This window comes from Polyodon spathula, chromosome 5 (genome assembly GCF_017654505.1).
Source record: "Polyodon spathula isolate WHYD16114869_AA chromosome 5, ASM1765450v1, whole genome shotgun sequence".
In the NCBI taxonomy this organism is placed as follows: domain Eukaryota; kingdom Metazoa; phylum Chordata; class Actinopteri; order Acipenseriformes; family Polyodontidae; genus Polyodon; species Polyodon spathula.
In genome coordinates this window covers 7,245,691-7,271,753 of record NC_054538.1, presented here as the reverse complement: position 1 = coordinate 7,271,753, position 26,063 = coordinate 7,245,691, and the positions used below count along the sequence as shown (strand labels likewise).

The 26,063-nt window shown below is 36.1% G+C and overlaps 1 long non-coding RNA gene across 2 annotated transcripts; it reads right to left on the bottom strand.

Annotated features, from left to right (window-relative positions):
* Positions 1-1,491: 1,491 nt before the first annotated feature.
* Positions 1,492-25,647, bottom strand: LOC121315502. Of its 2 annotated transcripts, none has more exons than XR_005950277.1 (10): positions 23,696-25,647; positions 22,979-23,207; positions 21,558-21,796; positions 20,733-20,780; positions 19,802-20,610; positions 18,755-18,813; positions 18,184-18,252; positions 13,136-13,225; positions 8,279-8,426; positions 1,492-5,874 (listed from the first exon to the last, which is right to left on the bottom strand). It is a non-coding gene; the product is annotated as an uncharacterized LOC121315502 (long non-coding RNA). The 2 variants fall into 2 exon arrangements; XR_005950278.1 differs by having other exon boundaries at positions 8,350-8,426.
* Positions 25,648-26,063: the final 416 nt, after the last annotated feature.

The window sequence follows — 26,063 nt, the reverse complement described above, 5'->3', positions numbered from 1 at the left end:
ATAAAGTTGAAAGAAGCCTGCTGAATAATGTTGTGTTAACAAATTGAATTACAACCGCTTTGTAGTTTTTCATACACTTAACGAAAAACTGACAAAAATATAAAAAAATGTGACATTTCAAAATCTAACATGAAATACTGATTACATGATATAAATAAAATATCAAAATTGTGCTCATATAATTTTCTTTTTTATTATGCCTCAATCCTAAAATTCTAGGTGATGCAAAACTTTTGGCCATAACTGTATACCACCTGGCCAATCTATGTTTTAAGTAGGTAGTACCCAGGATAAAGCCTCGCTGCTATATAGGCATATCAGCAAAGGCTGTCATGTTTCTCTCAAGTGTTTCTCACACTTGCATACTTGAGCGAGACAAATGGTTCTTTAACATGTGCAGTTGGGTCAGGTAATCTATTTCTTGCAACTGAACCCATTGAGGTTAGTTCCTGAGATAGTGAGTGTAGCAGACACATATTCAGGTCATACACTACATTTCCTTATCTACTACCAGCATGTAGCTGCTCACTCAATAACTGCCACGCGTTCTTAGACCCGGGATAGCATTCGTGACACACTAGAAATTGAGACTCATTTTGTCCACTTCAGCAGATAGGAAAAAAACAGCCTTTATTAGTGGTATTTGCCAGAATAGTTTTTCTTGCAGTGCTTCATTACTACACTAAAGCAGACACAGTTCTGGGATGGAATGCAGGGATTTGCTATCCTGTGTGCTTCAATATCAGCTAAGATCTATACTGCAGCAATCCCTCTAAAATTTCTCTGGAGGCATCTGCACAGCTTGCCAGAGGCAAAGCAGATTGCTTTTTTTTTTTATTTCCCAGTGATTTGTGAATTGTATTTGCATGATTTCACACCTAGTGTTGGTTGTCAGCTAGAAGATGTAGCTCAGAATTAGTAGCCTCATATGCAGGAATGGGTAGCTGATGGGTAAGATCAATTAAAGCGATGGACTGCTTCAAAAGCCTTGAGCAATCATATGTAGTTTTTCGGAACATTCAAGCACATTGAGTCTGTGTTTAGCAAGCCTTTTTGCAGTCAGCTCATTTTTTCTTGTCTCTGGAGGAAGATACATTATATGTTCTCCGTGTCTTGTATCAGTAGCTTTAAGGAATTAATGTGTAATGATTTTTTCTCTTCAAAATTCCAGTGGGATAAAAGTGACAGAGATTGTGCTATAAACAATCTCAAATGATGTGGAGGTATTCCTGGTAAAACGATTTGGGTTTTCCTTGAATATGAATGATGGTCATATCCAGTCCAAGCTATGAATAGTTTTGTATTTTGTGACTGTACTGTGAATGATGGTATAACACTGGCATCCAGAGAAAGCTGAATTTTTTAAGTACAGAAAGTTCCATGAGCTTATCAAATGAATGCCTGTAAGAGGCAAATTTAATGTAGCCTTGGGAATATGCAATGGATGTGTGACAGGATGGTCACAGTAAGGAGACAAAGTACACAGTTGGGTTGCAGTTGAAAATAACAGAAGGTTTATTTTAATTTACAAACAAAACAAAAACTGTGAGGGAGGGAATTATTGAGGGCGAAATCAAAACAAAACAGAAAATCCAGGACTTGCTTCTTTGTGCCGCTGAAAGTCTGTACTTCCACATAGATCGAGAAAACAAAAGAAAAACGTAAATAATTCACACATAAGCAGAGTTTCCTTTTCACCTAGAATTCTGGATCTCGCCCCTCCTCCTCTCATCTCCCATTCCAAGCGTCAACCCCCCAACTATTTATTTACTGTGCTTTGAGATTTACCTAGTGCTTTTATAAGGGATGTGCTGACTGCTTTCATGAAGAAGGTTGTTTTAAAAACCATGCAGCATGTTAACAGGGGCTGAACTTGTTCCTGGAATCTTATTGTGAGGCCACAAGCTAATCACAACTGTTGGAGGATTTTGTTGCTCACGCTAAATGCAGGTCATGAAACACAGTCAATTATAATGAGCTGCTTTCCATCTGAGAGCAGACTGAGATTCTCTATTCAAACACGTCTTTAAAGCACCCACTATCTGCTGCTGCACAGCTATGTGAAAGAAGTGGCATCCTCTTCATTAGCTGAACAGCGCCAGAGCAGCTGTCACTTCAATCAGAGACATATCGAATATAGTTTAAAAAAAGAAAATTAAAACATTATAGGTTCATTTGGACAACAGTAAGGGCAGCGGGGTGTGGGGTAGGAAAGGGGATTTCACATTATGGTAACACAACATTTTCTACATGTACAAAACCCTATTGAAGAAAAGGCAATAGAGCAACTAGATTTTCCTTCATGGGTTATGGAGACATAGTACTACATATGGGTCTTTACTAATATGTAAATTCATATATCATTAATGGATTATTAAACATGAATTGATTATAGATATGCTCTAAGTTTCTAAACAACTGTTTTCCTTCTGTAGCAAATAAACAGGTGCATTATCCAGGACGCTAAGGATACAGGAAGTTTGGAAGGAGTAGAATGTATTATTGTGAATGATATGAATTGTTTTGTTTGAAGCTTTTATTTTGGCCCAAGTGCTGTTTTTATTTTTTCCTATTTATTTTGTGTTAGTTAATAAACGCGCGCAACAGCAAAAAAAAAAAAAAAAAACAATGAATAAAGCTGAAAATAATGCTTGTGCTTGTCTGGGCTGACCAGTGCTGCCGTTGTCATTCCACTCCTTCCAAACTGCACCAAAAAGTTTTTAGCAATGGTCATATTCCACCAGTGGATTCTAGCAGGGATGAAACTAACCCCATCCCTGCCAAACTTACATTAAACATGCCCAATCTTTAGTTACACATTTATTCTCTGTTTACACGACGGGCTTCTGCCCTGCCACAGAAGCTTTCAGAATGTAGAACACATTCATTTTAATAGAAAAATAGAACAACATTAAGTGTAAGATCCATTTGAATATTTTGTACATTAATAGTTCCTCGGGCAAACATATGTGGTGAGGTAATAGTTCTCACATTTGATCTGTGAAGCTATTGAGCAGAAAAAGGTAGTTGTTAATTTACATAATTTAACAGAATGACAAGCACACCCATCCTCATTTCCATTTTCCAAACGACATGTTTGAGCTAATGTAGTATACGCATGGATTGTCATGAGCTGCATTGGGTTTCAAAATGTATAGCATGACATTTTACGAAGCTCTGACGATGAGATGGCTTTTATGTTTTTACTTTCTTTTTTAGCATTGAGTTAAGTAGACATTTTTAAATAGTATGGGTTACATTTAAAAAGATCGCACACAAGCAGAATGATTACACCAAAGTGTGTGCCTAACCTTTCTGCCCTCTCATCAGGTTGCATTTGCTATGGTCATTCATTGTTTTAATGGGTACACTGGGTAGATTTTATCTTTAATGCATGTTAATAGGTTTATAAGACATGGGGATAGTTTGCATTCACTTTAGACATATCTAAAACATTTCCTTTCTGGATTATTACATAAACTACATTTTATAAATGTGACCTGTTTTTTTTTTTTTTTTTTTTAAATGTATTTACAGGGGTGGGATAAGGGGTTCTCTTGCTTACTAGTGAGTGACAGTTTAGTGGTTGGAGCTCTGAGCTGCATTACAGAATGCTGGTGTGTCTTGGTTTTCCCACAAAGAGAAGCTGTATCTCTCATGATAATGGCTTTCCATTTACATTAAAGTGTGTGTTACATATTGCAGGTGTTTCCAATTTTGTCCAACTCATTTCAGTTGTTGTCTGGATTCTTTTGGCTGATTTTGTTGAATGTATTGAAAAGGTGCATATTTTTGTTATGAAGATAGACACATAAAGCCCTGCATAGAGCTTAGAGTATTGCAGTCCATATGGATACCATTGTGTTATTAATTTAGTCTACCCAGTTTAATCAGCAAACAAATTCATCTCATGGGACAGTAATTTTCTCACAAGTGCAATTATATTTCATAGTTTGCCAGCTGTATAGGTAGAAACCCTGAAATAATTTATCAGAAAATTACAAAAAAAAGACTTAATTATACACTGAAACTCACTCAGGATTTCTGTTACTAAATAATTCAACCCTGCAATTAGGCAAACTTGCCAGACGAAGTGTCAGCCAGTGTATGCAATATTAAAATGAATACATCATTATATAATACATTTCTGGAAAAAGAATTTGCCAATATGAAACCATACTGTCAAGATGTGAACATTTTTGTTTAATACGCTGTTTCATTGTATTCATTGGGGCTCAGAGTTAGCTACTGTAGCTTTCCCTCTGTTTTTGTCCATTCAGCTGAAAGTTCAGAAAGTCTGTTTAAAATCTATTAAAACAGAAAGCAGAAAATTGTGACAGCATCTTATGAGTGACTGCTTCAGAAAAATTGTTTGCAATTTACAAGAAAATAGGACAATCGCCATGAAATGTGAAATGGCTTCAAATTTAAATACACTGATGCCTAGTTTCCATTAACCACATAACCCTGGTACGGTCCTGATGTTTCACGCTTCTAAATTACTCGAGAACTCGTTTATTTTAACATTTCGGGACTTTGAGAGACCTGCACAGTGGGTACTGTTTTCAGTAATAGTTGTCGTTTCGACAATAACAATCAAGCATTTTGTTACAGTCTGGCTTATAAACAATTGTGGCTGTTACTCAATCAAACTCTTGTAAAAAGAAAAGGAAGACAAAAATGCTTAACATAAAAAAGAACAGTCCTGTAGCAGGCGCAGTTTACAATGCCTCTGGATTTCTGACCGCATCAGAGTAATTCCAGATTTCTGTTAATCCTTTGATGGAAATAATTGTAATGTTTTCAAGCAAATGTGCTTTATCACTGCCATTCTCATATCTACTTTGACATCTGACACATTTTTTTCCCTTGTCCAGCAAGTCTGCCAGAGGTATAGGTACTGCGTGAAAAATGTGAAAGAATATCTAGATGGATTTAACTTTTAAATCGTTGACAAGTTGAGTGTAATAACGTCTGCAGCAAATGCACATCTTGACCTTGCAAGTATTTCTGGGGGAAATCTGTTGTATTTCCTGCCTAAATCACGTGATAACTCGGGTAACTCGGAAAAGCATGGAAACAACTCGAGTTCTGGTAGGATTCATGCCAATTCAAGTGCGCTCGAGTCAACTCGAGCTGGCTGTCCATGAAAACAAGGTACAAGACAGGGAAGAGTTAATCCATATACATGTTTTTATACCCCAGTGTATAATACTGCAGTCCATTTCTATTTTCTATTTACAAAGAATTTGTTTTACAACCTTCCGATGCAATAAACCAGAAAAACAATGTTTCATATTATTAGCAAGCCGATCAGAAACATCAGCAAAAAAATAAATAAAATATTGCTACATTGCCTGTCAACCATTTGGTTATTATTCATGGTGATCCTATTTTGTGTATGAAGAAAACAGTGAAGATATTTTTTTAAAGAATAATTGAGTTCTGAGTGAATGATTCATATCACAGAAACGGAAATAAATTGCTATGAAATATGATTACTGCTTCTATACAAAGGAGTGAGAGGGTTGTCCACAGTTAGACTCAATGAGATCTCTAGTTCTATGTGACGAGTGTTGTGAACTTGTTGACAAGTGTTGTGCTCTGGATTATTTTTATTTTTTTTAATTTATATATCTGCTGCTTCTGCTGAATCTGATCTCAGCCATTGATTTGCAAAATCAATCAATTTTATGACATAGATGGCAATGGCATGTTGAGAATGATTACTGTAATAATATTGTTTAGTAGACAGGGGCTGTGCACTTTTGAATTATTTGTTTTTATGGGATACCTGACACACCGAGAAACGTGACCCTCTTCTGGAGTAATGTGATTTTCTGCTTCAGAAACCTTCTTGCTTTTTGGTTTTGTCTGCAAGATAAGAGACAATCATTTACCATGCATGCATTTGTCATTCATTTCTACTTGAGCGACAGAAAAAATACACTTTTCATTCATTTGTAACATAACGTTGCATGTTTGTATTTGATTTAGGCAAAGTATGCCTGGTTTTCATTTGAAGATCAGCGGTCTGTTGCTTGTTGTTGAGTATCTTAATTCACAACATGCTAAAGATTGAGATGATTATTTTCTTCCAAATTCCAGCTGAGTAGCAATTTACATCAAGGAGCGGGGCTTCCTATAGGTCCCCATCCAAGACTGGCAACTTGGTGTGAGCATGAATGGATCCATGCTTGCTTGACTCTCAATGCACTCCAAGCAGCAGCTTTTTCACAAGATGAGCCACTTGGGAACCCAATAGGTAGGAAATGATTCTGTAGCAAACTTTGGAGGATAAGTTAGGCTCAGGTGGACCCTGTTAATCAGTTACCTAAAGTGTGCTGCACAAAACTGATCTCTGGCTAAATGCAGCACCAGAAACAAATCACCCTACACCTGCTTCAGTACACATCTTAATACAGCACCAGACACAAATCATCCTGCACCTGCTTCAGTACACATCTTAATACAGCACCAGACACAAATCATCCTGCACCTGCTTCAGTACACATCTTAATACAGCACCAGACACAAATCATCCTGCACCTGCTTCAGTACACATCTTAATACAGCACCAGACACAAATCATCCTGCACCTGCTTCAGTACACAATGGAAGGCAATTCACTTCAGAAGCAGACATTTACAACATTTCCAAGGCCTTAAAAAAATACACTTCATGTCCAACTTTCCAGATGCCTTTACTCACCAATCCCTGGTTTAACTGGCATGAATTAATACATCTTTATTAAAGAGGGTGCTTTCCACTTGATAACTAGAATTGTCTTCTGTTTTACTATTAATAACTCCCTTATAATGTACAATAGTATACATAAACAGACTGCGTGTAACATGCTTTAGTCACTAGGGTTCCTACATGTCAGCTGTAGTCAGTAAGGTCACTGTGGAGTTTTCCATGAAGCCTTAGAATATTGCAGTTTTATGTCAAATTGATTCTACTGAACGTAAGTAACATTCTGTATTTCCTATTCATGTAGCCTAATTTCCCGCCAATATTCATTAAATCAATATTCACACATTATTGCTCCCATTCATAGAACAATCATATAGGGTTGACATTGTGTGGCAGAAAACCTGGCCAGGTTATCAAAGTTTAACTGAAAGCTTATTAAGCATTTATACATTAAAGCCACAAATGTAAAACATGCTGAAAGTTATTGAAATATTTATATATTCTGTTTTCCATACATAACAAATTAGTAATAAACCGCTTCTCTTCTCCTATTTATCTAGTTAATTGTTTTTAAGTGTCTTTATACCAATAGTCTGGTTCTACTTAATTGATTTTCTTTGTCTCATTAAACCATTTGGCAATTTCTTTATTACAGGCACCTGACTCGTGAAGAGGGGGTCAGTTTTTGTGTAGAGGAGAGAGAAAGTGGTGGCTCTGTGCGCGCGTGTGTGTGTGTGTGTGTGTGTGCGTGCGTGCGCGCGCGCGCACGCATGTGTTTGTTAGAAAATGTTTTTTCTGAGCTACTGCTTTTAAAGAATAAAAAAAGAACACTTAAGAAAGAAGTTTATACCAAAAAGCGGAATCATTGCTATAATTAACTTCTTTAGCTGAGTTTAAACTTTGCTTTAGTAAATGAATAGAGCTTTATTGAAGTCTTTATGTCCACCCTCTGGATTACTGTTCATTGTCTCACCAAGCCGTTCCTGTTTTACCATGAGATTTGAAAGGATTATTCCACCGCGCTGCCTCTCCATTGGAAAATCATTTGTTGGACGGACATTTCCAAACCAGGGTGATTTTGTTGTTGTATCGTTTCCTAAACGCTGGGGGAGGGGGTGGGGATCTGTAATCAGCTTGATTCGTTATATACCTTTTGTTCTGGTCAAATAGCTCTTTTTTGCTGTTTCATTGGGGTTCAACTAGCACCTCAGGACAGAAGCCCCAGTTTATTGGTTTATTTTCTTTGTTATGCCCTGTGTATGGACAGTTTAAGCCAGGGGCCTTTTTTGTCATTTTGGTTTCTGTTTTTTATTTAAAGTTTTTGGAACTCTGCCCATTTGGCTATCAAGGACTTAAATTGGACTGTTGTTATTTTTTGGGCCAATTGATCAGATTTATTCTATAATTGTGGGATGTGATTTATTCTTTTTCACTTATCTATTTTATTGCTATACCAGTTTTTTATTGTTATCCAGTATTTCTATTCTTACTTTGTGGTTTGTTTTCTTTGCCTCAATGCATATTCAAGGATTACTGTTTTACCCCGTGTTTATTTCTTGGATCTGGCACTCCGCTCACCTACCTTTTTAATATATGGCTTATTGCGGGTGGGAATATAATTGTGATCAGGCAATTAAAATTATTTTAATTGACCTCTAGAGTTGAGTTTGTTACAGTGTCCAGTGTTGCTGATCAGCAAATATCTTCCCCTGTCCTTCTTGTAAGGATACCTGACAAAAAAAAAAAATTAAGGATTAATGTGATTGGTTGCATTCAGCTGGAGGCCTCGCATCACCAGTACATATTAAAAGTACTGCAGTTTAATATTTTTATGCCCCCGAGACATTTCTTTATACTACAAGGAACAGTTGAGGCAGATTTCAATCTGTAAGTGTCTAATGTTTTTCTTCAGCTGCACCAGTAAAGAAAATAAATACAGCAGGCTAGTAAAACTATTCTCTGATGAAATCACTATGTTTGTCCATACTCATGTCAGGCATGACAGCAACTGCATTCTGAAATAGGGTCCTAATTTTAACCTCTGTTTATGCTTTGTTTCCCAGTATAACTGCCCTTAAACCTTTCTATAAACTAAAAGGCCAACTAAAGGCCAATGAAAATAAGAACCAGCGTATCAGTGACTGTATGTGTTGTATATCCGCCTCATATGGGCAAATTTCCCCAAAGATGACATAACTAGTACCAATCAAGTTGCCCCTATGGAAAAAAAAAAAAAAACAGAATGGGGCAGATGGTACTCTGCAGATGAAAATTATGCCCAGCATATAATAATTCCACATCCACTGTTCTGTGGGTCAGCAGAAGACTTGTGTGGTAGCCTACACATGCCTTTTTTTGCAACTCCCTGAAGATGGAAAACGTTATAAAAAAAAAAAAAAAAAAATCAAGCCAGTAATAAGCAGGATACTGTAAAGAATACAATGTATCAGAAGCATAGTTAAAATGAAAACATAAATCAATAGGCCTAAGGGCCTCTACACAACCTATACTTTTGATAAGTATCTTTCACACCACAGGCGATGCAGGGGCAACACCAGGGCAACATTGGACAGACGCGAAATAAATAGAATTGAATCCTGTTCTTTAAGATTTGTCATGTGACCACTAGGGAATTGACCAATCCAAGCTGCTGGTGGTCCTTCAGGTAAGCAGTATCCAAAATAATGGAGGAAAAAATAATACTAGCCGTGGAAAAATACACAGAGTTTTATGAGAAATATCATTGCAATTTTAAAAATACAGATTTGAAAGGTAATATGTGGGAGTCCATTTCGAAGGCACTGGATAAGCCTGGCATGTATGATTTATTGCCATATTTATTGAAATAACATCAGAGAAGACATACATAATTACTACATCATGTTGACCAATATGTATCAGTCTTGAGCATAGTTTTGTCAATAGCAATTGTTTATGGTTTTATTGATCTGACAGTTTTCCAATCTGTCGCATTGCTTATTTGTCGCTTCTGGTGTGTATGGTCATGTCGGTATGAAAGCATCTTGTCGCCCAATGAAAAATCGCATCTAGTGTGTGGCAGCCTTAAAGCATTCATTTTAGAAGCGATATGTTTTCTATGTCTTCCTCTGCTCTCCCACAAATCTCAACAATCTATTCTGCTCGTAAGCAGGAGCTGTGATTGTGGTATGTCAAATATAGTTCATTTTGCAACCCTCATGAGGTGGAAAGGAGTGCAAAGGCAAAATGACTATGTACACTTTGAAGGATCACTCCCGTTACCCCGAGTTGGACAAGGACGTGCTTGGTATCAAAATAAAAGCATTCTTCAAAGAGTTGCAAGATGTGTTCACTAAACACGCTGGGGTGCATTTGCACCACTTGCTACTGATAAATGAACCTGTTTTCCAATGCATGGAAAATCAGTAAACGTGAAGTTTTTTACTGAACGATGCTTGACGGCATGTAGGCAGAATTGCACAACAAGTTTCAGTTGGAAGACAGTACCCCATGCCAATTTACTCTCCAGCATGACTGCTATGGGACTGAGAGGCAAACTTTGGTCCCAATAGATTTTTTTCTAATCCAGATGGATTTTCCGTACCCTCTCGAAACACTTCCAGCCTGTCATAGAGTAATCATTTTATACTAGGCTGAGATAAACACACAAGCTTCACCTCAAAAGGACGATAGCACTTATTTTACGAATCAATATGTTACAGCATACAAAGCCAGGACTTCATAAAGGTGTTACTTCATGTGTTTATAATCATTTCACTTACTTATGGATGGTATACAGTCAAACCTGAATTAAACTGTCACCAAAATGACTGAACCCTTTTGGATTTACTGGCTGGTGTGAGCAGGAGATAGTTTAGCTTAGGCTTATTGAATATCACTACCAGCAGAATTACAGTATTCCTTGTGTGTGATTTAAGCAACAATGAAGAGTGAAACCCAAGGAGAGAGACACTTTAGTTAGGGACTGACCAAACCATACGCTATTTACAAACCAATGAAACAAATGGAATAACTTTGGTGAAAAAAAAAAAATCAGATCATAAACCATGTAAGAAATGAAGGTGACATTTAGAACATTGGGTGTTAGTTATATTTCAACATGTGCTTGATTTTTAATTAACTGTCTTTAACAGTTTGTTTAAAAAGCACTGCTAATTAATGCTCTCTGCATTGTTCAATGCAGCATGGAAGTACAGAATATTTGATGGTTCTGATGAACGAGTATATAATGAACAGCAATCTAGACAGTATAATACAGTGACCCTAAAATCTCCAGTGAATCTTCCTTGCAGTCAAAGCTAAGTCTGTCATGCTGTCTGAGGTTGATTAAAGTTGACCTTGAATGTAAGGAAAGTATTGCAAAACCTTAGCTGGGGAATACTATCCAGGAAATAAAGCAAGATGAATGCAAAGACACTGTGGTGGCAAAGAATAGAAAATCAATGGGTATTTGATTTTTATCACAAAATGTCTGTAAAAGAGGAAGACAATTGATCAAACATCCCTAGTTGTATTGACATAGAAAAGAATATTCATTAAGAAGAAATGCTCAGCTGTCTGACTAAATTAAAACAAAAGGTTGTGATAAACAGATTTAATGTGGAGTTTATGGTTATCCTGTATCTAACAACAAACAAACGTGCTGTCTAGTATTGGTTCCCAACACTAAATCAAATGAAAAAAAAAACAGATCACAAAACACATGTGTAACAAGATCAGACCTCATTACTCAAAAAATGTTGCAGAGCACAAACTTTCCAGCTGCTAGACTGACTTGGGTTCTGTTATTGTTGTTTTTGTTGAATTCCAATTGAATTACTCTTTAAATTTGACAGAAATATTTTTATTAAGTTTTGAGCAATAGTGCAAACAAGTAAAGGAACTGAAGGATGTCGAGGTCACCAAACAAGTCCCCCAAGGATGGCTGTCATACATTCCAAGTTGGAAGTCAATACAACTAATAGTCCACAAAATCTAAGATGAACATATAGTTTCTAAATATAAGAAAATCGTTTGGCAGTAGTGGTAAATGCATTTAATTAAACTGTATCTCAATAAAACAAAGGTCATGAAATATTGAATTACCTACAATGCTTTGTGCAAATGAATAGAGGGAAGGACACATGTTTTCATGCGTGAATTTTTCTTTCTTTGATCCCTTAATACATTATTTGTCTAAAGCACATGTCAGTGTTTCAACAGCTGAGTAATTTTCTGAAACTGATGGGTTTTGCTATCTGCCAACTAAAATCCATTCCTGATAATGCTCATTGCTAGTGGATGTTTACAGCACAAAGTAGTACAGAGAAAACTCACCACCCTGTGATTGCTGAAGACTTTTTTTTATTTATAAATATTTCTTGGATAATTGGGCTCTACAAATGCATAAATGTCAATCGATTTAGAAACTAGCAACCTTTAAAAAAGAAACTATTTCCTGTTTTGTATCCTGTTTTTAAACTTTCCTTTTCTGTATATAGTTAAGTCAATCTTCTAAAACAGCTGTAAAATTATTTTAAAACTGTGTTTTTTATTTTTTTTATCATGTACATTGTGTGGTAAATTATATATAAACTTTTTTTTTCTAAAGCTTCAACAAAAATAACAGACACTAAATGGGCTTATGCTGTGGAAATTTGCTTTCTTTTTGGAACATCAACTTCTTTGACATCGCCAGGTAACTGAATCCTTGTCAGAAAATGTTATTTGGATAGGCGAGTGTTGTTTGTTTTGTGTGTATTTAGACTCAAGCGCTATGGATCCATTTGCATGTCCAACCTTCAACCTGTGTGATCAAATAAATGGAATGGACTCACGGAATGGACTCAGTGTGGTATCTCTTAACTGGAGGCTGTCACACGAAGGTCAGTACACCACAGCTATGATGTACACAGAAATCCTGATCTGTCAATGCGACTACAAGATCATGACAAAATTCAGGCCTTGGACAACAATTATTATTATTATTATTATTATTATTATTATTATTATTATTATTATTATTATTAAATTACAAGATAAATACATGTGTGATGTCTAGATTACTAAATTTCAAATCATTATGTCGAGATCACACGATAAATTCTCAGGGTGACGACATTTCAAATTGTTATATCAAGATCATGATTTAAATGAACACAGGACTGACATAACATATTTTCACTTTTCCATGTCCTTAATAAGCCACTGTAGTCATTTAAATATTTTGTTTTTTAAAGAAGGCAGTTTACCGCTTTCTCATTGCAATAAATCACTGAATATTGGATATCACTTTGGTAGCTGACCTTGTCTGTTTCTGACCCACATAACCACCAGAGGAGAATTCCACCTAATCAGGGTTTTATTGCTAAAATATTGTTAAACAAATACCCCAGCCTTCATCCTCTAGTACTGCAGCAGTGTACAGAATGAAGTTTAATTGCAGTCTATTCATGCTTACCTCATCAATGGGCAAGTCCACCTTCATATCAGTATCATCATGCTCCATGAATCTCCCTTCTGGCCTGAGCTTTAAATACACCTTCCTCCTCTGAGTAAAACAAGACATGAATCACTATTAGTTGTTAATCTCTGAAACGATTATATATTTTCACACATTTCAAAGGATGCATTTAAATGATATGCACATTGATGGAACAATCAATCAAATTAATTGAATACATAATATAAATGAATTAACTGAGCAGCCACGCTAAATAAGAAAATAATCATTCAGTACCTTTTAATTTTCTTGTCCTATCACTTGTGTGAGATTCGCAAATCTCAGTCAGCCAACACTAAAGTGATTATCATTTTAATACAGTAATAATTAAACAATCAGATCTGACATCAGGGTGACCACCAGGCATTATAGGCTGGTATGTGTGAGTAATGAAGTCCTAGACAAAGTTGAAGACTCACATCTAATGACTACTAATGATCAGCACTGAGGGTCAGTTAAGCAATGGGACAAGGTGGCCTTTGAATGTGACAGAAAGGGGATTACATTCAGGGAAACTATTGCTATTGATGGAATTATTCCTACTCCTGTTAACCAAAATCCTTTTTTTTTTTTTTTTTTTTTGATGTGTAACAGACTGCTGATTGAGATAGAACTGCTTTGATGCTGAGCTCATGTTTTTAGTACTAAACAGAAGCAGTAATAAAGACAGTCTAGATTACTTTAATAAGAATCAGGGTCACCATTACCATTGAGTTCAGGGGATATTGGGGGTTGCCCCACATTCCCCATAGAAAAACAGTGGCCCACACAATCGATAAAAGGTATACTTCATAATGCTGCAAGCCTATCACATACATGACAATGCTGCAAGCCTATCACAAGGCTGAAGACACATACAATCAATGAAAACCAGGAAGGCCAAGAGAGTGGAGAAAAAGGACAAGGGAAAACCAGAAAGTACCCTTTCAAACTTAAACTTAAAATACAGGATGACAAGACACTCAGGTATTCCATGAGGACTCAAAATAAAGTATTCAAAAGTAATATTCAGAATCTGTCCTTTACTGGCTGTGCCAGTTACATATAGCTAAACCAGTAAATGAATATTCTCCTCCACAACTATAAACAGTTAAATAAGGAGCTACACAGCAGTACTTAAAAAAAGCTTACTGCTGTAAAAACATTTAGATAAAGGGTTTCAAGTCTTTGTCATTGTTTCCTTTTGAGAGGGGCCAAGGTGTTTTAGTGGAGAACAAAAAATAGCTGTGGGGGACATTATTGAATCCTTCAAGGAGTTCACAAAATTAACCCTAACAAATAATTTAGCAGAAACCAGGACCAGAGTTCAAAACTAACTAGAGACAGACTTACTGTAGGAAAGAGAGTACGAGACACCTCCTTACACAGGGTATGGAATAGAATAGCTAGCCATGTTGTTGATGATGAGTCGCTAATCTTTTAAGACCCGAATTAACAAGATTTTGAGATTAACCAGCTGCTAGAAACTGGATGAGCACTGATAGGCCGAATGGTCTTGTCGGTTTCACAAATGTTCTTATTACTTTTTAAGATGTGGTAAGCATTAATCATGCTTCAAAACCACTCCAGTTACCTCATCAAAGCACTGATTCCTCCAGCTTCTCAAATCCAATTACATGTCTCGTCATCAATATAACAAACTAAGAGCTGAGCTAATTCGTGAGTCAGAAGCTATGTCACACTGAAGTAATAATTGGGTTAGGACTATTAACCAGACAGCGAAGGTCAATGCACTGATGCTTTTACCCTTATGAATACCTAAAGACTGCTACCCAATGTCATGTGAGATTACAGAAAGCAGATGCTAAGCAATCTGTTAAGGTTACTAAAAAGTGTATGGATTATTTTCAACCATTAGTACTTAGTTTATGATTCTCCAAGCCATCTGCAGATATTTTTATATTTACTTTTCAAGGTTTTTTTTTTCAACCCGCTAACAGCCATGTTTGCTATGAAAAAACACTGCAATGAAAACATATTACCACTTGGTGACACTGTCAGCTTGAAAAAAACTCAAATTTAAAAGTACAGTAAATAAAAGCTGTTATTGATATTGATTTGTGAGCTCGTAAGTTAACCACGCACCAAAACAAAAAATGTAAAGTAAAACTAAAACAAAAGTTTGGTCTAGCACTGATGACTGAAATCCAGAAGAAACGTTGGTCAGCTTGTCAGAGTAAGCCACAGCTGGATTAATTCTTTTAAAGCGCTAGGGGATCACTCTAGTTTTCAATGCTCATTTTAACCCTTGTATAATCATGGGTACAGTAGGCGGTTGATGCATTCAGGTCGATTCCCTGTTACTGTAAAATCCATCTCAGGGATACAGTTGATCAAATCAGCCCTCAGTTTGTTACATAATCAAATTCCATAAACTCCATTTCATCACTCTTTCTTGACATTAAAAAAAGGACTTTTGAGTGTTCTGGCATAATTAGTTCATTACTATTTCTGTATAACTTCGATTTAAACCACCGTTACATGTACAGTACCATCCTGTACATTACATTACTTTACATTTACTTAACATTACATTTTATCATATTAGAAACGTTTAAGAAATTACTCACTATAACAGTTCTAACATAAGAATAGCTTAATCCTTTGCAGAGAATGCATGTGGGGACCTGGATCAATGCTTCTTATGTTTCACTTTCACTGGCTTGGCATAGAAAAAGGAGTCCTCCTCCCTCACTGGTAAGTCTGCCTGGTCTTTCAATTTCCCTTAAACTCCATGTGGAACTCCGGGGTGCCCGGTAACTACCTGCCCATCTCCAGTAGAAGGAGCAATGTGACCCATTGACTAAACAGGAAATCCAGAAAGAACGGATCCATGAAGTCATGAAGAAAATACTTGATCACAAATCGTTGCTGGTTTTTTTTATTATTATTTTACATTTTTTTTATTTATTTTATTTTTTTCCGTTCTGACCTTAATTTTTCATTAACCAATATGCTTTTGAATCTCCCTTGTGACATCCTCTGGTACCAATGTACCCCATGCATAGCCCATCAATCACAAGAGAGCAGGGTAAACTAATCATTTATTGATGAAATAAGGCAGCTGAGAATTTCCAACTGCATTGGCCTTATTTATCAAAATAGTGAAAATCCAAACAAGCTGATTGGAAAAAGGGAATAACTTGTTTCTTGTCAGACGTTATGCTTTTATTGATAGAAAAAGGCTTGAGAAATTGTAGTACACAAGAACACAAGGGCATATTTCAGCCCAGACAACAAGGTAAGAATCTTCTCCCCCTAGATACAAAACAGACTTGTACATGGTACACTGCAGGAGGGCTGCACTCCTAGGTTGTAATGTGAGCAAATATTTCCGCACAGGAAGGGAAAACCAGACTTCAAACTTGTAATCAAATTGTTTTTTAGCTGACTTGGGGGAAGAAGCTGGCTGGAGGGGAGCTTACAGATCTCCCAGCTTCTCCCAGAAGCAGCCAGACACAAAGGCAATGCTGCGTGCCATCCTGCTAGGAGGGATTCATGGGAATTACAGACTGTACAAAAATGGAGAAATGTAGAGAAAACAGTCTTTGATTTTTCTATAGCCCTTGACAGCTTGCAGTTCTAAGGCATCCTTACAATATTCTGAAACATGCTTTCTTTTTCAGCAGTTCATGACAACCCACCAACTTGATGTGTTGAAAGAACAAGGGTTAGCTGCAAAGGAAAAGACTGCAAATAGGGGTGTAACGTTACACTGAAGTCACAATCTGCTATCTACTTTGATATACAGGTAGCGGTATGATATGGATCATGTGATGCTCCCAATTGGGTACTAGTATGATGCACAATAACATCAAATGACCAGTTCATGATAGACTATTTTGTTAAAAACTAAAAGTAAATGAGACAGAGAGGGTGTGTAGTCAACAAACTCATTCTTCATTCAAGAACCATTCGGCTTTTGGTCTTGTTTCACAATACGAACGATGCACACCTCTTTTAAGACACGATATATCAAGCAAATGAAATATCATGATTCATCAATACACAATGAATTATTGCAGCCCTGCTAATTAGTTACAAATTATGTTTAATGTATCGGTACTTGCAAGCCAACAGAGATACAATCAAAGTGCCGTCTGCATTTTTGATCTTTGCTAGTGAATCTTTTCTCTCTACATGACTAAATGTACTTGATCAAGGGGCACATAGGGTACAGTACATAATGGAAATGTTTATTAAAGTGGAGAGCTAAAACAATGTTTCTATAAGACAATGATTGATGCTATACTGTATATCATATTTACTCAGATCAAATTGTTGGTAACATTTTTACCACCTCCCGAACAAATTAAACTGTACCTAAAGTCTCAGGTTGAACAAACAAAAACTATTCTCTTACTGTGTACGGATTACCATTGTTATGTCAACAGTAAAATTTGTCAATTCAAGTGAAAGTTCTTCAGCCATTTATAGAAACCATGTTCATGCTTTGTCTAAACACATGTATATGTGTAATCTATTTCATAATTGTTTGTGTTAGTGGTTGTATGATAATGGAACTTTTGATTGATGTACCGTCTGATGCCCTTGAGACCTCCTTGGAAACAGAGGTACTGAAAATTCTACAGATTATTAAGAAATCTTTTAGATCATCAAAATGCTAAAATACGTAACCTCCAACAGCAAAATAATCTCTTTCCTTAAAATAAAAACTAGGTTATCCCCATAAACAGAATAATCCTTCCTCCTTCATCTGTAATTGCTTGGTGTTTTATCCTTTTTGAGGATGAAGCTTGTCATTCCCTATTCTAGCGCCAATCTGCCAAAAGAAAGCCTTACTGGGTTTTGACGGAATGCCATTAAAAGCAAATGTTTCTGTGTGTATACACTGTTTGCCTGCATTCCTTGAAAGGAGGATTTATCATTTCTTGGCCTTCATTGTGACATCTTGCAAACAACAGCCAAACACATTGACTAAAATGCTGTTCACACTCGCACAAGGCCTCATGTGGTAAAAGGTTAACTCTAACAGGAAAACATACTTGATTTATACATCAAAGAAGAACACACTGTATCTTTTGTTTTCTTGAGGTAGTAATTCAGGATGTATCCTACAAGACAAAGACAAGTAGTAAATTAGGTATTTGAGCTCACAATACATACTTATTATATTAATCACTCTTTGTTTTCCCTTCTAAATTAGGCAGTGTCTGTTATCTTCCATATCAAGTAGCAATGTACAGGTTAAGTCTGCTTTCCTCAATAAAAGCATTAACTGACCAAGGGTTTGGATGGCATGCAGATAATGAAATCCTTTCCAAAGATCAAAGTAAATTACCAGCATACAAATACACAAATTACAGGCCATGTGACCTGCCTCCCCAGGGTGTAGAAGAGCATCTCATAATAATACTACAGTAAAGAAGATGCCTACGTGTGAACTGTGTCCCTGAAGGTTCCTTTATTTTGAACCCACTGGAAATATGGAAGGTGTTTAAATCTTTCAGCTCCCGCAGCAACATAATAATCCCTTCATCTTAATAATACAGTTATACACTGCTCCTGTGCGAAGTTGCAGTTTGTCAGTTACCATGGCCAGCACACAGGTCTTACTTTCTTAAAGTGTTCTGTGGTATAAGTACCCGCACTGGAGGAACCCATTTGTAAAAACACTAAAAAGAAACAAATAAAGAATCGTCAGCGCCATTAGTTTGTGTTCCACATGATGCACACTACAATAAACAGCAATCAGACAAAGTATGAATTCTATGTGGTTTAAATTAGTAAAAAAAAAAAAAAAAAGAAATAATCTTTAGACAATTATACAGTTTCACTCATTTAATATCTAATTAAATAAAGTGTGCTCTTCAACACATCCTTCCAAACATACAGAGCAGTATAATTAATATTTACCTGATAGACTAGGCACATGCATGTTAGAGAGAAAACATCATGGAACATACCAAAAGCACCAAGGGGGGTCTTAGTTTGTCCTTGCTATGTACAGAACACAACAGAGATTGCCCTACAAGCATGCCTCAAGCCTGTACTGAGGTAGCAGTTCAGTCTCCATGACTGTCCAATCCTTGGTCACTCTTATGTAGTTTTGGTTTTAATGGTAATTTGTATAATGCATATCTAGGTCAGATCATTGCTTGCACTTTATGCCTTATATGCCTAAAACATATTATACTGCACTGCACTGCACTGTACTGTACTGTAGCACAAAGTGATAGTCTCACGCCACAAAAACACAAAGCTATTATCCTGAGATTATAAAACTGCATAAATTAAAAAAATTATTATTATTATTATTATTATTATTTTTGTATTTTTAACTTTAATAGACATAACATATGCATCAAATCATTCGTTTTTTGTTTTGTTTTGGGGGTTTTTTGTATTTTTTGTTGAATGCTGATAAAATGGTGATTTAAGTTAGCAACACAAGCTATTTTTTTAATTGTTATAGCAGCCATCATTTTACAATATCTCTTTAAATCTGAAATAAACAAAAGCTTTTTCTATTTTATTTTTATTTTTTTAATGTGCTAAGAAAATTGTGATCATTTGCACATAGCTTGTTATCTATTGCCCCCTTGTGGAACTTCTGTTGTCAATATACAATTACTCCAGGTCAATATGAAAACTTTTACTGACATGATAGTGCAAGATTCATGGAGAACTTGTCTCCATCTTGCAGAGACAATTATTCTGCTGTGAATCACTAGCGATATCTGCAATGAAAGTAAGAAAGAAAGCCAGTCCAACCAGTAAATGTTCACTTTTTGCTCTTTAAATTCTATACTTCTAAACACAGTTAAGCAACATGTTACTGCAGCCTACATGAATATAATCTGTTTGATGTAATTGGACACCATTGTATACGACACTCAAGGGGATTATTCTGGATAGCCAACAAGTTTAAATATTTAAAGTAAATGTATATTTGCCCCGTCTAAAAATAAAAAAAAAAGTCTGGATAATAAGTCTAGATTTCATACTGTACATGACTTACTAGCTATATCATTTACATTTTCTATGCAAAATCACACAACATAACCCTAAATGAATTACTCTAATCAACATAATATAATGGTCCATTGCAAAAGCTGTACAGATCTAGTCAGGGCTAATATTAGCTAATTTTACATTTGGACAGGATTCAATTTGCTAATTACTTTGCGTAGAATGTATCCAATGTGGTGAAACTGTGGTTTAACAGCTTTATATACACTGCAAACATAAGGAGGGAATCTATCTGATACCTCGATCAACATATTTTAACGTTAGTTATCTAGCCTTGGTGATTCAGTGCTTAAAATAAAGGTGCTTGTTACCAGCAGGTTCCAGGTTCAATCCCAGCTCAGTCACTGACTCACTGTGTATGATTCTGAGCTAGTCACGTAGCCTCCTTGTGCTCTGTCCTTCAGATGAGATGTAAAACCAAGGTCCTATTGGAAGTGACTCTGCAGCAGCAGTTGAGATGCACAGTTCAGTTTAGTCTCATCAATTATTTAACAATGTTTTGAGCTTTGAAAATCTGGTCACCCTGCAATCGGCCCCTGACTTAACTTCTACAGAAACTTACCAAGTCGGGCTTCTTTCTCTGTGGTTCTTTGTTGCTGTGTGCAGGTAACTACAAGAAACAGAGGTGGGTGTGTTAGACAATCAGGGAGATAACCTTGTGAAGCATATCTGTGCCAGGACTGGCCTAAACAGATAGGATCGGATTCCATGATTGATTTCCGCCATTAGATACCACAATACGACTAAATACATTATTTTAACTAAACATCTTTATTTGGGGGATTAGTCAAACGGTTTTACGTAATGCTCAACTGTAGCATACAAGCACATTAGCAATTCGCCCATTCATATGAAACCTGCAGTGATAAGCCAGTCTGATGTGCTACTGACTCAAGTGCCCTCATATCGAGAGGTATTGTCTCTTCTCCAAACCGTCTGCCCCTCATACATTCTAAACCCTAGTACTGTGCAAAACACTATGCACTGAATCTGCTTCTTTAGTGCAACAAAAAAAAGTAGTGTTTCTGTTTAAACAATCTTTATTGAAAATATAGATGTTACGTCATGCAAATGAAGGGGAAAGGTGGGGGTTGATATGTAAATTAGCTATGCGTAAAGTACTTGTGCTGTTTTTGAAGATTACTAGTGAAATTGTGTGAAAATGTGGTTTCCATGTGCAGAGAACTGGTACACAAGTTAATCTGAGCGCAATAAAACAAAATACCTTGTGCTTGGTTGGTTAGTAATGTGTTTTACTGATCTTGCCCAAATTGTTTTTTAAATGTCATTGGTGGGGTGGCATGTCATTAGTATTGAATCCGTTTCAACTCATTTATCTTACAACTCATTTATTAAAAATTAACTGAGAGCTTAAAATGAAACTTACCAAGACTGGCTAAGATGTAGGATAATAAAGCTCTTCCACGTATGCTCCCAAGGCTGTCTGGATTGGGAACAGTGGATGTTTTCCCTTTGTTTCGGGAGCTTGAACCTCCAAACATCCTCTACCAGCAAATCCTTATGTCTTATTATCTAATGCTAACGGCTAGTGAAAGGATGGTTTGGACACATACTCGTCCGTCTTGCTGGTGGGAAGAGGTTGTGCTCCATCACTCTTTCACAGATCTGCAGGGGATAGAGTCCTTTCTCGTCACCAGAGCAACATTCAGCATTATAGTGGAACTGGTAAAGGGAGATATGCAATCAAAAGGGAATTAAATATTGTCTCATGTGCCAGTGGAAAAAAGAGTGGCGATTGCTCTGTATAGGCTGGCATCCTCAGTTGAGTACAGGGTTAGGGTTACTGTAGGTTTAATCATTAATCCTTGGTGGAAGTAAGACAGACCTTCAAAGCACCTCCACTGTCCAGTTCAGTATTTTATTACAAAAATTTAACACAATTTTGGATGAATGGGTCAAGTCATTGGCTCAAATTGACACTATAAATATATAAATGAGTCACTACCCAGTCAGTAACTATGATATATATATATATAATATATTAAAATATTAAACAGACAGTCAAAAATGTGCGATAGAGTATGTGGGATATACTGTAGTCTCTTAAGAGAACACTTTGCTTGCTTCCCAAAGGGTGTTTTCTTAGCCAGACTACTGTACTGGAAATAAATACACAAACACTAAAACAGCACCTGCCATAATGGTGCTAAATAGCAGGGGGTGATGGTATATAAGCCCTATTCTCAACACTCATTGACTTACTGAACGTTTTTCTTTCTGTATTTATTTTTTCAAAATGCTGTTTTTATTATTAAAAATACATTTTCATATTACTAAATCGTCAGTTGTTTAAAAAAAAAAAACAGCAAAAGGGAGTTTCATAAATATCAAACTTTTTTCAATCATAAAAACAGACTTTGAAAAAACATTCTTTAAATTACTCGTAAGTTAATGCTTTCCTTCATATTTATTTTAAATATAATAATAAGCATTGTGACCTCTAACAAGTCCTGCCTCCTGAACTGAAGTTTAGAACGTACATTTTGTAAATGAGTAAAGCAATCAACGTGACCGATTTTCAACTCCATGGACCAGCTTATGTTGTTAAGTGCATAATACTGTGGCCTTGTTACTCCCCCCCCCCTCCCCAAAGTAACAGGAGATTGTTACGTTGCAAAGGCCAGTGATTGCTTTAGCTAGTATAATTTCTATACCGAATGCATAATTTATAGATGTATTTATTATTAATACTCTTCTGTCATTCATTGTGTGCCTACTGTGAGGTCTATAACTATTTATGTTTCACTATGTACAGGAGACAAAATACTGATTTGTTATCCAACTTACCTTGTCATAAAATACATTAAACAAACACATATATCTCGGTCTCTCTCCTTTTATTTTTGTTGACAGTAAAAGTTTTTTTTTTTTTTCGGCAGAGAACTCAGGTAAGCCCAGAGCCACACCCTACTTATGCCCCCATCTGGAGCTATAGTGCGCTGCACGTGAGTGACAGCTTCAGCCAGTTCAGCTCTGTTGGGCTGCCACTGAAGAAATGCAGGTGATGTGCTTTGAGCTGTAAAGAATAGATACATAAACAAATTCAATTAGATGAATAAAGAACTTTGGACAATACATTATCACCTGGTTTCACAGGCTCTGATTAGCACATGTCTTGGACTGACATTGGCTTGATTAATGGGTCTAAGAAACCAGCCGTATATGTGATAAATCATGCAGTGCAGTTAAACAGATTTATCACATATGTGATGTCATCATAATCAACATTCCTCCTCAAGAAACAACTAATTGCCTTTGAGATTAATTTGTGTGTTTCTTTTTCAAATATTGCATAAAAAGATTCATGGTTCAGCATGTTAAGAACTGTTCCCACACATGTGTGAGGGTGACCTGTGTGATGCTGAACAATGCTGTATAAGCTACATCACTGAAGAAATATATAGCTATGTTCTTGTTACCATCGATTTTCAAACTGGAGGACTAATATATTATAAAGTGTGGTCTGTATAAGGGGTCAGTATGATCCACTGGAACCCCATGCACCTTTGTTTTTGGAAGTAGAATTTTCCATTCAAATCACTGATTGGTCTTCCACCTCATGCTTATCTTTTCTTTCTCTTCTTCTGGTGTCATCACACAGGCTTCAAGTGTCCAAGAGTCTGGGAAGTTACCTTGCAATAGACAAGTAACAGCAGTTGGACCTTGTTATACTAAAGCACTTGCTCTGTTACTGCTAGGTTAATATTAAAATTTTTTAGTAGTATAATATGGGTTTTTTTGTTTTGTTTTTGCTTTGTAGAGTTTTTATCTTTGAAGTGGTTATTATCAATCTCTATGTGTGTTGTCACTCCAGGGTGGCCCAATCTAAACACCGATCATTCACTTCCAGGCACTTGTAACAGACCATCAAGCTGAAAAGAAAGTAAACAATTCTAACAAGAATATTACAATGACGGTTAGACTATAAGGACCCTACAAAACGTGTATTACCATTAATACTGGTGGCCCTTCCTCATCCTGCGAAGAATCAGACATTGCATTAAAAGACATTTTAAAAATGTATTGAACCAAAAATATAAACTTGACCCTTAGAATTTAGTCAGACATAGTAGTTTATTGTATTTTTATATATTTTTTTTTATTTATTTAAACAGGGTAGAGCAACCTCCTTACTTATACGTAACAGTATTTACAACAAGGCTCTAGCGCAAAAAAAAAAAGGATATTAATAAAGTTATGGGAAATTGGAATGCTTTTAGATACATTATTGTAAAATATCACCCTCAACTCTAAACATTCAATTATACATTCTGAGGTAAAATAAGTGAGTGTGTTGTTATATTTTACCTTATTATTGGACTTTAACACTTGAATTATTTACAAACTACATACATGGAAATGAGCACACTGCATAATTTTTGAAAAAGTAAAACCAAGGAGAATGAAATTTCGTGTGTGACCAAAGTGAGCATTCACTGAAGCCAACACAGATGCCTCCATTTACTAGGCTTGCCAGGTCCACTTTCTCATCTGGAGAGACAGCAGCCCAGTCTCTTTCTCTTATGCCATAAACCTTTATACAGGCAATCCAACCATCTACAAAAGAGTAGTTTTTAAATAGATACATTTTCTAGGGATGTTCACAAAACATTACATATTTAGAGATGCCTGCAGTGTTTTCAAAAGAAGTTACCACATTAATGAAAGACAACACAGCTTTTTTTTTTTTTTTTAAATGAACACGGCTTCTAATATTTATGTACTGCGTGATTCATGAACGATTTACTTCAATGGGTAGTTTGATAACAGGGATAGAAGTGTATTCTCACTTTTCAAAGCACTGTTTAACGTATGAGAATACTTACACTTCAGAAAAGTTTTAGTTAATATGACCCAATAGAACATTGTAAAAAGGTTTAGGAGTTAAACATGGATTTTTATCTTTTTGTAAAATAGGAGTAAATACAGATGGAATAAACATCTTTGAGAATATTCCCCTAGCATGATAATATACATACTGTACTTTAAGTTACTAGTTTGTGTCTTGATTATACTTTTTTGTCCCTCTACAGGGAAATCAATTAAACTTATTTGTTTAAAAAAAAAAAAAAAAACACACAGGTGTATACATAGCACTGGGGAAATTATTTGTGAATATTTCTCAGTATATTTATTTCTGTGTAAAATATGTTTGGAGAATATAAACCAGAATATACCTTGAATGTATTCATATATTTAATGTATTCATATATTTAACCACACACACATACACAGTCCTTCCACTCCTGTTTCGTCCCCCATGCTGAGAATATCTGTGGCTTGACTTGGCTTGAGTAGTTCTATCATCTAATGTGTGTTTTTAATGTGCTTACCTTTCCTGAAGCTGGTTCACAAGCCAGGTTATTGAACTGAAGAAAGTGCAGGTTAGCACCAGATTTCTGAACTGCTGGGTGAGTTGCCATGTTCTATTCTAATTTTCTTTTTTGTTGGTTCTTCACAATACTAGGCAAAACCCTGCAGACAAGAATGAAGATAAATACTACAATTGTCAGATTCTCAGTCCGGAATCTATAAGAAAACAAGGTATAATAGTTTCTTAATATCTATTGTGACATGAGAGTAAACATGACCAGACACAACTAACAATTTCAAATCACAGTAATCAGGTTTTATTATTAACATACAGGTAAAATTATACTGAGAAATTCACTACTTCTAAAGTTTATGAATTAGCCCTGATGCAGAGTAACAGATAAAGTAATATGCTTAGTTATTAGCTCTAGACAGATGGCACATGTCAGCCTCTCTCCTGTTTTTCCAACTGTGAGTGAGTTTAACATTGTAACAATACATAAACCCCACTCCAGCCCACAACAGATACATTCTACAACCCCTAACTCTGCTGCACATT